Here is an 8,037-nt window from a genome sequence, read left to right on the forward strand (position 1 = left end):
TAAGAGCATGCTTTTAATGTCTTCTTGAAAATTCTTTTTTTTATCGGTCATTTTATTTATTTACATTTCAAATCTTATCCCCTTTCCCAGTTTTCCCTCCACAATCCTCCTATAACTCCTTCCTCCTCCTGCCTTTGTGAGGGTGCTCCCCCATTGGCCTACCCACTCCTGCATCAACAGCCTAATGTTCCCCTATCCTGTGTCTTCAACCCTCCACAGGATTAAGGGACTGACTTTCCAGTGATTCCAGTTAAGGCAATTTCTGCTACATGTACAGCTAGAGCCATGGGTACCCCCTCTGTATTCTTTGGTTAGTGGTTTAGTCCCTGGGAGATTTAGGGGTTCTGGTTGGCCCCCATCTAGGGATCCAACCCATCTGCTGACACCAAACCCAGACACTATTGCCAATGCTAAAAGTGATTACCAAACAGCCCAGGATAGCTGTCCACTGAAAGGCTCTGCCAGAACTGGTCCAATACAGAGGCAAATATACATAGCAAACAATTGGACTGAGCACCAGGTCCCCAATGAAGAAGTTAGGGCAAGGACTGTGGGAGCTGAAGGGGTTTCCAAACTCCCAGGGAGAATTCCTGTTTTAAGTTTAGTGTAAAAATGTAGAAATTAACATTATTAACCTCCAGAACACATAGGAAAAGGAGATTCTTCACTCATTAAACCACTACATAAAACCATCTTCAATTGTCCTCCAGTACACAGATGGAAAAAAGTAAGTTCCAAATTTAGCAGAGAAATCTGAGCGATAATTACTTGCAGGGTATTTAAGTAAGAGCTGATATAGTAAAACAGAAAGTTTATTATTATTAGAAAATACTGTAAACAAGCAAAGTAAATATTTTATAGTTGAGCTAGGTTGACAAGAAAGGCTGAGGAAAGAGAAGATGACATTTTGGATCAAGGCACACTCTGGACTTTGCAAATTTCATTACTCATTACTTTTTTGAGGTGCTTGTCTAATATCGTTACATGCTTAAGCATCTGCCACTGTGTAATGTGTGTCCATGTGTCCATGTTCCTTAAGTGATACTGCTGTAACTTCTAATGCCATAGTTACTTCCTTATATACCCCTACTAATTTGTTAAATCTTACTCTGTGACTTTTGTTTTTATTTCTTTATTGCTCTTCATTATTTAGCAATAATAGAGTGGGTGGTTTAATACATAAAATGAAAATAATATCTACAGCAATTATAATACTCTTTAAGAAAAACAATAAGTCATGAACTCAAGAACCAAAGCAATTTTCTTTGTCTTAACTTCTAAAATAATGCTTTTTAAAGGCATTCTCTGTTATGTTGTTGCTTTTATTTATGGAATCATTAAATTGTGATTGTGTCTTTATATAACTTCATTATTTTACATAACTCCTCTTCACTTGATGTCCTATTATAAGCAAACTTGTATGTCATTATTTTTTACACAGTTTTGTGGCTACTTAATGTCTTTTCATAATTGTATGGACATAATTATGTTGTATACAGTGCTGATAAATGCACATTTAAAATGAAATTAATCTAATAGAAAGATTTTTTTAGAAGAACAAATGCCTGCATCTTCATTATGTTCTTGGGAAAACAGCACAGTCAGTAAAGTTATCCAGTCAAAGTCAAACAGTCTGAAAGGATCAACATTTGCATTATTTATGAAAGCATTATAGCAGTTACTTATATGACAGAACATGTACTTTTTTCTCATCATATTTCTACTATTTTTGTCATTACTATTTTTTCTGGGGAGGGTATTAGAGATATAACTAAGCAGAGCTCCAATCATGCAGATCATGTTCTTCTAATTTGTTGTGTCCCACCCACCTTGTAGTCACCCTTTAATATTTTATTGTTTGATTCAGATAATATGATTTTTTATTGTCTTTGTATTTTGAAGAGTGGGTTGAGAATTCAAAGCATAACTCATCTTTGCTTAAAATTTGTGTTGAAGGACTTTCATTAGCTTTGCTCTTACTGTGACAATTTTTATGGGCATCATGTTCCATTAAAAGTAAACTGGGGTAAGGAATTGAGACAGTAAAGGAGTAAATTTGGAGAGAGGTAAACATCATTAAAATCTACTTTTAAAGCAATATGGAAACCTACTATGGTGGATGCCTCATAAAATATAAACATTGGCACATTATCCTATCACAGAAAGAAAATATTCCAGATAGACACAAATGACAAACAAGAAAATCCCCTGTCTTAGAAAAGCCTTGAGAGAATCTCATTAATTTTTCTTAGCCCTCAGCATTAGAGATTATTGCCAATACTCTCAGCTACCTTCCAGATCATGATGGTAAGACACTATTGTTTAAGACACTAAATATTGCAGCACAGGACATAGAAAAATCAAGTTGGCACTAGGCTGTAACATTTTCCCCACTGGCTAGTATTCATGATGCTGGAAGATATATACATACAACTAGGGCAGTAAAGTAAGAAGCCATCAGTCTTCTGAAGCTATAAAATCTGTAAGGTATTGCAATGGTTAGTCTGATACTGGTGCAAGAGCTTTAAGAATGTGTGTGAGTAAGCAACAACTTCATGATTAGATTCATGGCCTGCTTTAGGGTTTTGCAGCATATCTGTAGTTATCAATAGCACCAACAACTTGTGGGGAAATTGGTCATAGACTCTGAGGGAAAATCCAATATTACTGCTTTGTTAAGCAGACATAAAATTTAAATGATTTCTAATGACTTGTTATACTCATAAGTGGAGACCTCTCTCAACTCTCATCAGAGAAGCTTTATCTTGCAATATATAGCAATCAACACAGAGATCCACAAATGGCTATAATGCAGAAAATAAAAGACTTCAGTTATAAATCCTAAATGAAATAATCATTTCACACTCTTCCCAACAAAATTCAGGAATATTTGAAGCATATGGGGTGGAAACATTGTGAGGACAAGAGGAAGCAGATAATATCAAAGAAACAGTGCTTTACAGACACAATATATGAACATATATGAACTCACAACAAATGTGAAATTACATGTCCTGTTCAGGTTTCAGTCATATAACTTCCTAGTATAGAGAGGGAAGGTAAATATGAACTTCCACCATTAACTGAAGAGCTATTGACTTTCAATAGTTGTGAGGAGATGGAGAGTTACTTTTCTTCAGTGAGGTATCCTCTGGTGTTTTGACTACACAAAGAGACAAGCCTTATTTTTTTTTGAGACTATTTGGCCAAAGAAACAGGTCTAAATAGAGAAAGAAGAAGAAAGGGGGTGGGGGAATTACCAATATTAGGTGGAAAAAGATACAGGAATGAAACAAGTGGTAAGAGGAGGACTTAAGTAAACGAGTGGTAAATATGTTTAAATACACTCTTGTTATTATCAATGAAGTAATAACATTTTCTAAAATTATATTTTATCAGTTTATCATTAAAATATTAATTATTTATTTCCTTGTATTCCTTGATACTATCTACCTTTTTGTTCAAGTTCCTGAACTATTTAAATAAAGTCAATACAGACCTCAAGATTTCAAGCTCTTTTCTCTAGAAAAAATATTTAAACTTGATATTACTCAGAGTACTCTGGAGAAAAAACATGATCATATAAAATATATTTTGTATATCATAAATAATAATAATCAATAAATTTGTTAGAGTGGTGTACAGGCCAAGTAGTGTAGTCTAACTAGTACGAGAATGGATATCTACCTACAGACTAAAGTTTGTTAGTCTAAGAACTGGATGTCTCGGCTGCTCTTAAATACATTCAGAAATTCTACAGAAGTAAACTTTAATGCATATTAGACAAGCAGACAAAAAAGGGCTGTGCATGCTGACAAGAACCATATATAGATCTCTCCTGAGAGACACAACCAGAACATGTCAAATACAGAGGTGAATGCTAGCAGCAAACCACTGTTCTGAGAACAGGACCCCGTTAGAGGAACTAGAGAAAGGACTGAAAGAGCTGAAGGGGCTTACAACCCCCTAAGTACAACAATGTCAATCAACCATAGCTTCCAGGGACTAAACCACTGTACTAAACCATAGACTATACTTGGACTGACCCATGGCTCTATCTGTATATGTAGCAGAGGATGGCCTTGCTGACAACTAATAGAAGGACAAGCCCTTGGTCCTACCATGGTTGGACACATAGTGTACGGGATTTTCAGGGGGTGGTGGTGAGGGGAATTTGATGGGGAGGGGAACATCCTTATAGAAGGGAATGGGGAGAGGTTGGGGACTTATGGAGAGGAAACCGGGAAAGGGAATACCATTTGAAGTGTAAATAAGAAATACCCAATTAAAAAAAGAGAAAAAAGCAAAACAAAACAAAAACAAACAAAAAATAAATACAGCAAGAGGACGAAATGTGGAAAAACATTCACAATGTTTGGTGGGAAAAGATAGTAATGGAACCGGTGGTACGAGGAAGACTTAGGTAGGACTTCGGACTTCTTCTTTGTCCTTTATCTAAGATGAGTAGGTCTAATCCAGAATTAGGGTGGATCTTCTGACATGGAGTTACCTGTACTTAGATTGGTCTTTCCACATCAAATGTTCCAATCAACTAAAAATCCCTCACAAATGTGCCCACACAATTGTGATTTTAATTAATTTCATACTTAGTCAACTTGATAACGAAGAATAAACATAATATATTCTAGCTATTTATTGTTCTCATGAGCTTGGTTTTAAAACACAAACAGTTGATTGACATAATAAATGAAGGTGTACTAATGGAGTGAAAAATTTGTAGCTTTTTGTCATCCAAAAAAAGATTTTATGTACTACAGAGAAGCAGTACTTCTCTATCTTAAGAATCATGTAGCTTTTGTGCTTCCCTGAGTGTTTCTCTTCCTAAGTCTCAAATAAGCACTGGAAATTCCTTCTGAAGTTTTTATACATAATATCTGTTCTGCATCTATGATAATAAGTTCTAGACTGTCGTTAAGGATAACAGACTTGAGTTTTAACATGGCAGCCTCCGCTATAAAGAACTAATGCCATTGTGTTCCAGTACTGGTCGGCCTATTGTGTTTATCAGAAAAATTCCTTGGACTGCTACATGGAGTGTACTGAGAGAACATTTTGTTCAGTTTGACCCTGTAAGAAGGTGTACTGTACCTTTTGACAAAGGGACTGGCTTTCACAGAGGCATGGATTGGGTTCAATTTTCTTCAGAGGAAGAAGTTCAGAATGCACTACAACAAGAACATCATATTCTTGAAGGAGTGAATATCCGTGTTCAACCTCAAAAACCAAAGTTTATGAACAGGGCTCATACATCTGATGAAAAGAAAGATTTCTGACATGACCCGTGCACTGTCCATTAAATAAACAGAACTTAGACTTTAAAAAAACACACAATAGACTTAATAAAATTGAAAACACAAAAATTCTGTGAATATCTTTATATTTTTATTCCAGTTTAGCTATTCCAGAAAACTCCATATTCCCATATTCCCCCATCAGATTATAGGAATGATACAGCTATCATGTAACTCACAGGTTCAGGACACAATAGTTGTTATAAGATCATAGTCATCATTAGCATGCAAACATTAGTTGTTACATTTTTACAAGTCTATATTATACAAACAAAGCTTTGGAGAATGTACTAAAGTGTTTTTGTTGACTTACTTAAATGATAAATCTATTACAAGCATTTTTTATTTAACTAGATTCTCTCCCCACAAACAATTCTGATCTGTATGCACATTTCTAAGCTACAGACTAAGATCAAAATATTTCTCTTATATAAACATGGACAATGAAACAGGTTTCCTGTGTTGATCAAATATTATGCATTTCAAAGCAACCAAAGCAAGTAATATGAAAAAATCCAGATACATCAATATACACTCTTCCTTAATCTAGGAAATGTTTTTGTTTTCATCATTCTATAAAACAAAATTGTCGTGTGTGTGTGTGTGTGTGTGTGTGTGTGTGTCTGTGTGTGTGTGTGTGTGTGTATGTATGTTATATGTATGATGTATGGATTCATTTTGTTGAGCTAATTAATCTCTTCAATGTTTCAAAATTTCTTCCTCTGATCTTTTCATTATGAATAGGTGTGAAAGAATATTCAAAATGACACTCAAGATTAATATTAGGTTCTGTATTTTATATATAAAGTCTTGAATTAAGTACATTTTCACCAATTCAACTTTTGACTGGAGAAAGTAGAACTTTCAGATATCTTGGGATTTATGCTCCTGCAAAGAAAGTAGTGTATTATTTTCCCTACTTTATAGTGTTGGTGTGATGATATAACCCTCTGGATATCAAGTGGGAAAAGACTAATGATTAGACTGATTCCTCTTGCAGCATCCTGAAGGCAAGGGAACACCAGTAAGTCTTCTAGTTTAAAATTTTAAGTGCCAAGTAGCCCTTGTGCATTCAGGAAATAAACCCATCAAATTTCCCTCTGAGCACACCCTCCTTATCATCTATTACAGTATAAATGTTCATATACTGAAGAAACCCAACTCATGCTACACAAGAATGTGATATCATCTAAAATTATTTATTATTATACTTGGTACTGATAATAAAATTGACTATACTCTATCTACAGTAGAATTGAACTCTATTATTTGTAAATATGTTTATGTATCCCATATGAAAGAATAGCTGATACAGAAATTTAAAAAATGATTAATATGTTTTTCCTATACTACCTGTGACACGCTAAGTAAATCACTAACAACAATATTGATGGCGAAACAATTGCTTGGCACAGTTTTCATTATGACCAAATATTTATTATTTCTTTATAATAACATCAGAGACTCACACAGTGGTTATTAAATATAATGCTCTTTCTGGTTGCATAATGATGAAAAAAACCAACATTACCATAAGGAAATATAAGTGGCTGAAAAGGAGCTTCAAGTGCTTCTCTCTGAATAAGATGAATTGCAATATACTGCTTCATGGCACTTAAGTTAGATTTATTTGTGAAGAAAATAATAATTCATAACTAGAAAGAATTCCTAATCATTTCACCTGATTATGGATTTATTATTGAATTACTATTTCAGTAGCAATTGAACATCTTGGTTTAAATTATTTGCTTGTTAAATACTAGAAATGAAATCATGCTTTACAGGTTTCCTTACATGAACCAAATATTTAAAATGCATGTGTGTAATTGAAAATAGAGAAGAGATGAAAATCCACAAAATAAAAAAAATTGCAAAGGAATTTAAGAATCCAATAAGGTGATCTTCCTGGTTGCTGCCGCCGCAGAGAACTCATGGGCAGCACCCCGCGAGCAAACTTGAGCCTCGGGACTACAGGTAAGACCAACTTTTCTGCTGCAAGAGACTTGCCTGGTGAACTCGGGACACACAGAGGCAGAATTCCTCTAGGACCGGGCACTTCCTGTGTTTACCGGGAGTCCCACACCCGCGGATCCCGGCCCCCAGCAGCTCTCTGCTCCCAGACCCCGTGGGAGAGAGACCTCACCGCCTGGTCAGGTGGGCACTCCTGAGGCTGCAGAGTGGAAGAGACCACCAACACTGCCCACCCCTGCCCACATCCCTGTCCCAAGAGGAAACTGTATAAGGCCTCTGGGTTCCTGTGGGGGAGGGCCCAGGAGCGGCAGGACCCCTGCTCCTGAGACACCGTGGGAACCTGAAGGAACAGACTGGATAAACAGTTCTCTGCACCCAAATCCCGTGGGAGGGAGAGCTAAACCTTCAGAGAGGCAGACACACCTGGGAAACCAGAAGAGACTGCACTCTGCACACATTACTGATTCCAGAGGAAAACACCAAACGCCATCTGAAACCCTGGTGCACGGAAGCTCCCGGAAACGGCAGCGCAGATCTTCCTGGTTGCTGCCGCCCCAGAGAGCTCGTGGGCAGCACCCAGCGAGTAAACTTGAGCCTCAGGACCACAGGTAAGACCAACTTTTCTACTGCAAGTGACCTGCCTGGTGAACTCAAGACACAGGCCCACAGGAACAGCTGAAGACCTGTAGAGAGGAAAAACTACACGCCCGAAAGCAGAACACTCTGTCCCCATAACAGGCTGAAAGAAAACAGG

At 36.6% G+C, this 8,037-nt stretch overlaps 1 pseudogene; it reads left to right on the forward strand.

The window, feature by feature from the left end:
• The first annotated feature begins 4,959 nt into the window (after positions 1-4,959).
• On the forward strand, positions 4,960-5,294 carry LOC108352643 (SRA stem-loop-interacting RNA-binding protein, mitochondrial pseudogene; annotated as a pseudogene).
• The last annotated feature ends 2,743 nt before the right edge of the window (positions 5,295-8,037 follow it).

The sequence above is a fragment of the Rattus norvegicus genome, chromosome 13 (assembly GCF_036323735.1).
Source record: "Rattus norvegicus strain BN/NHsdMcwi chromosome 13, GRCr8, whole genome shotgun sequence".
Classification (NCBI taxonomy): domain Eukaryota; kingdom Metazoa; phylum Chordata; class Mammalia; order Rodentia; family Muridae; genus Rattus; species Rattus norvegicus.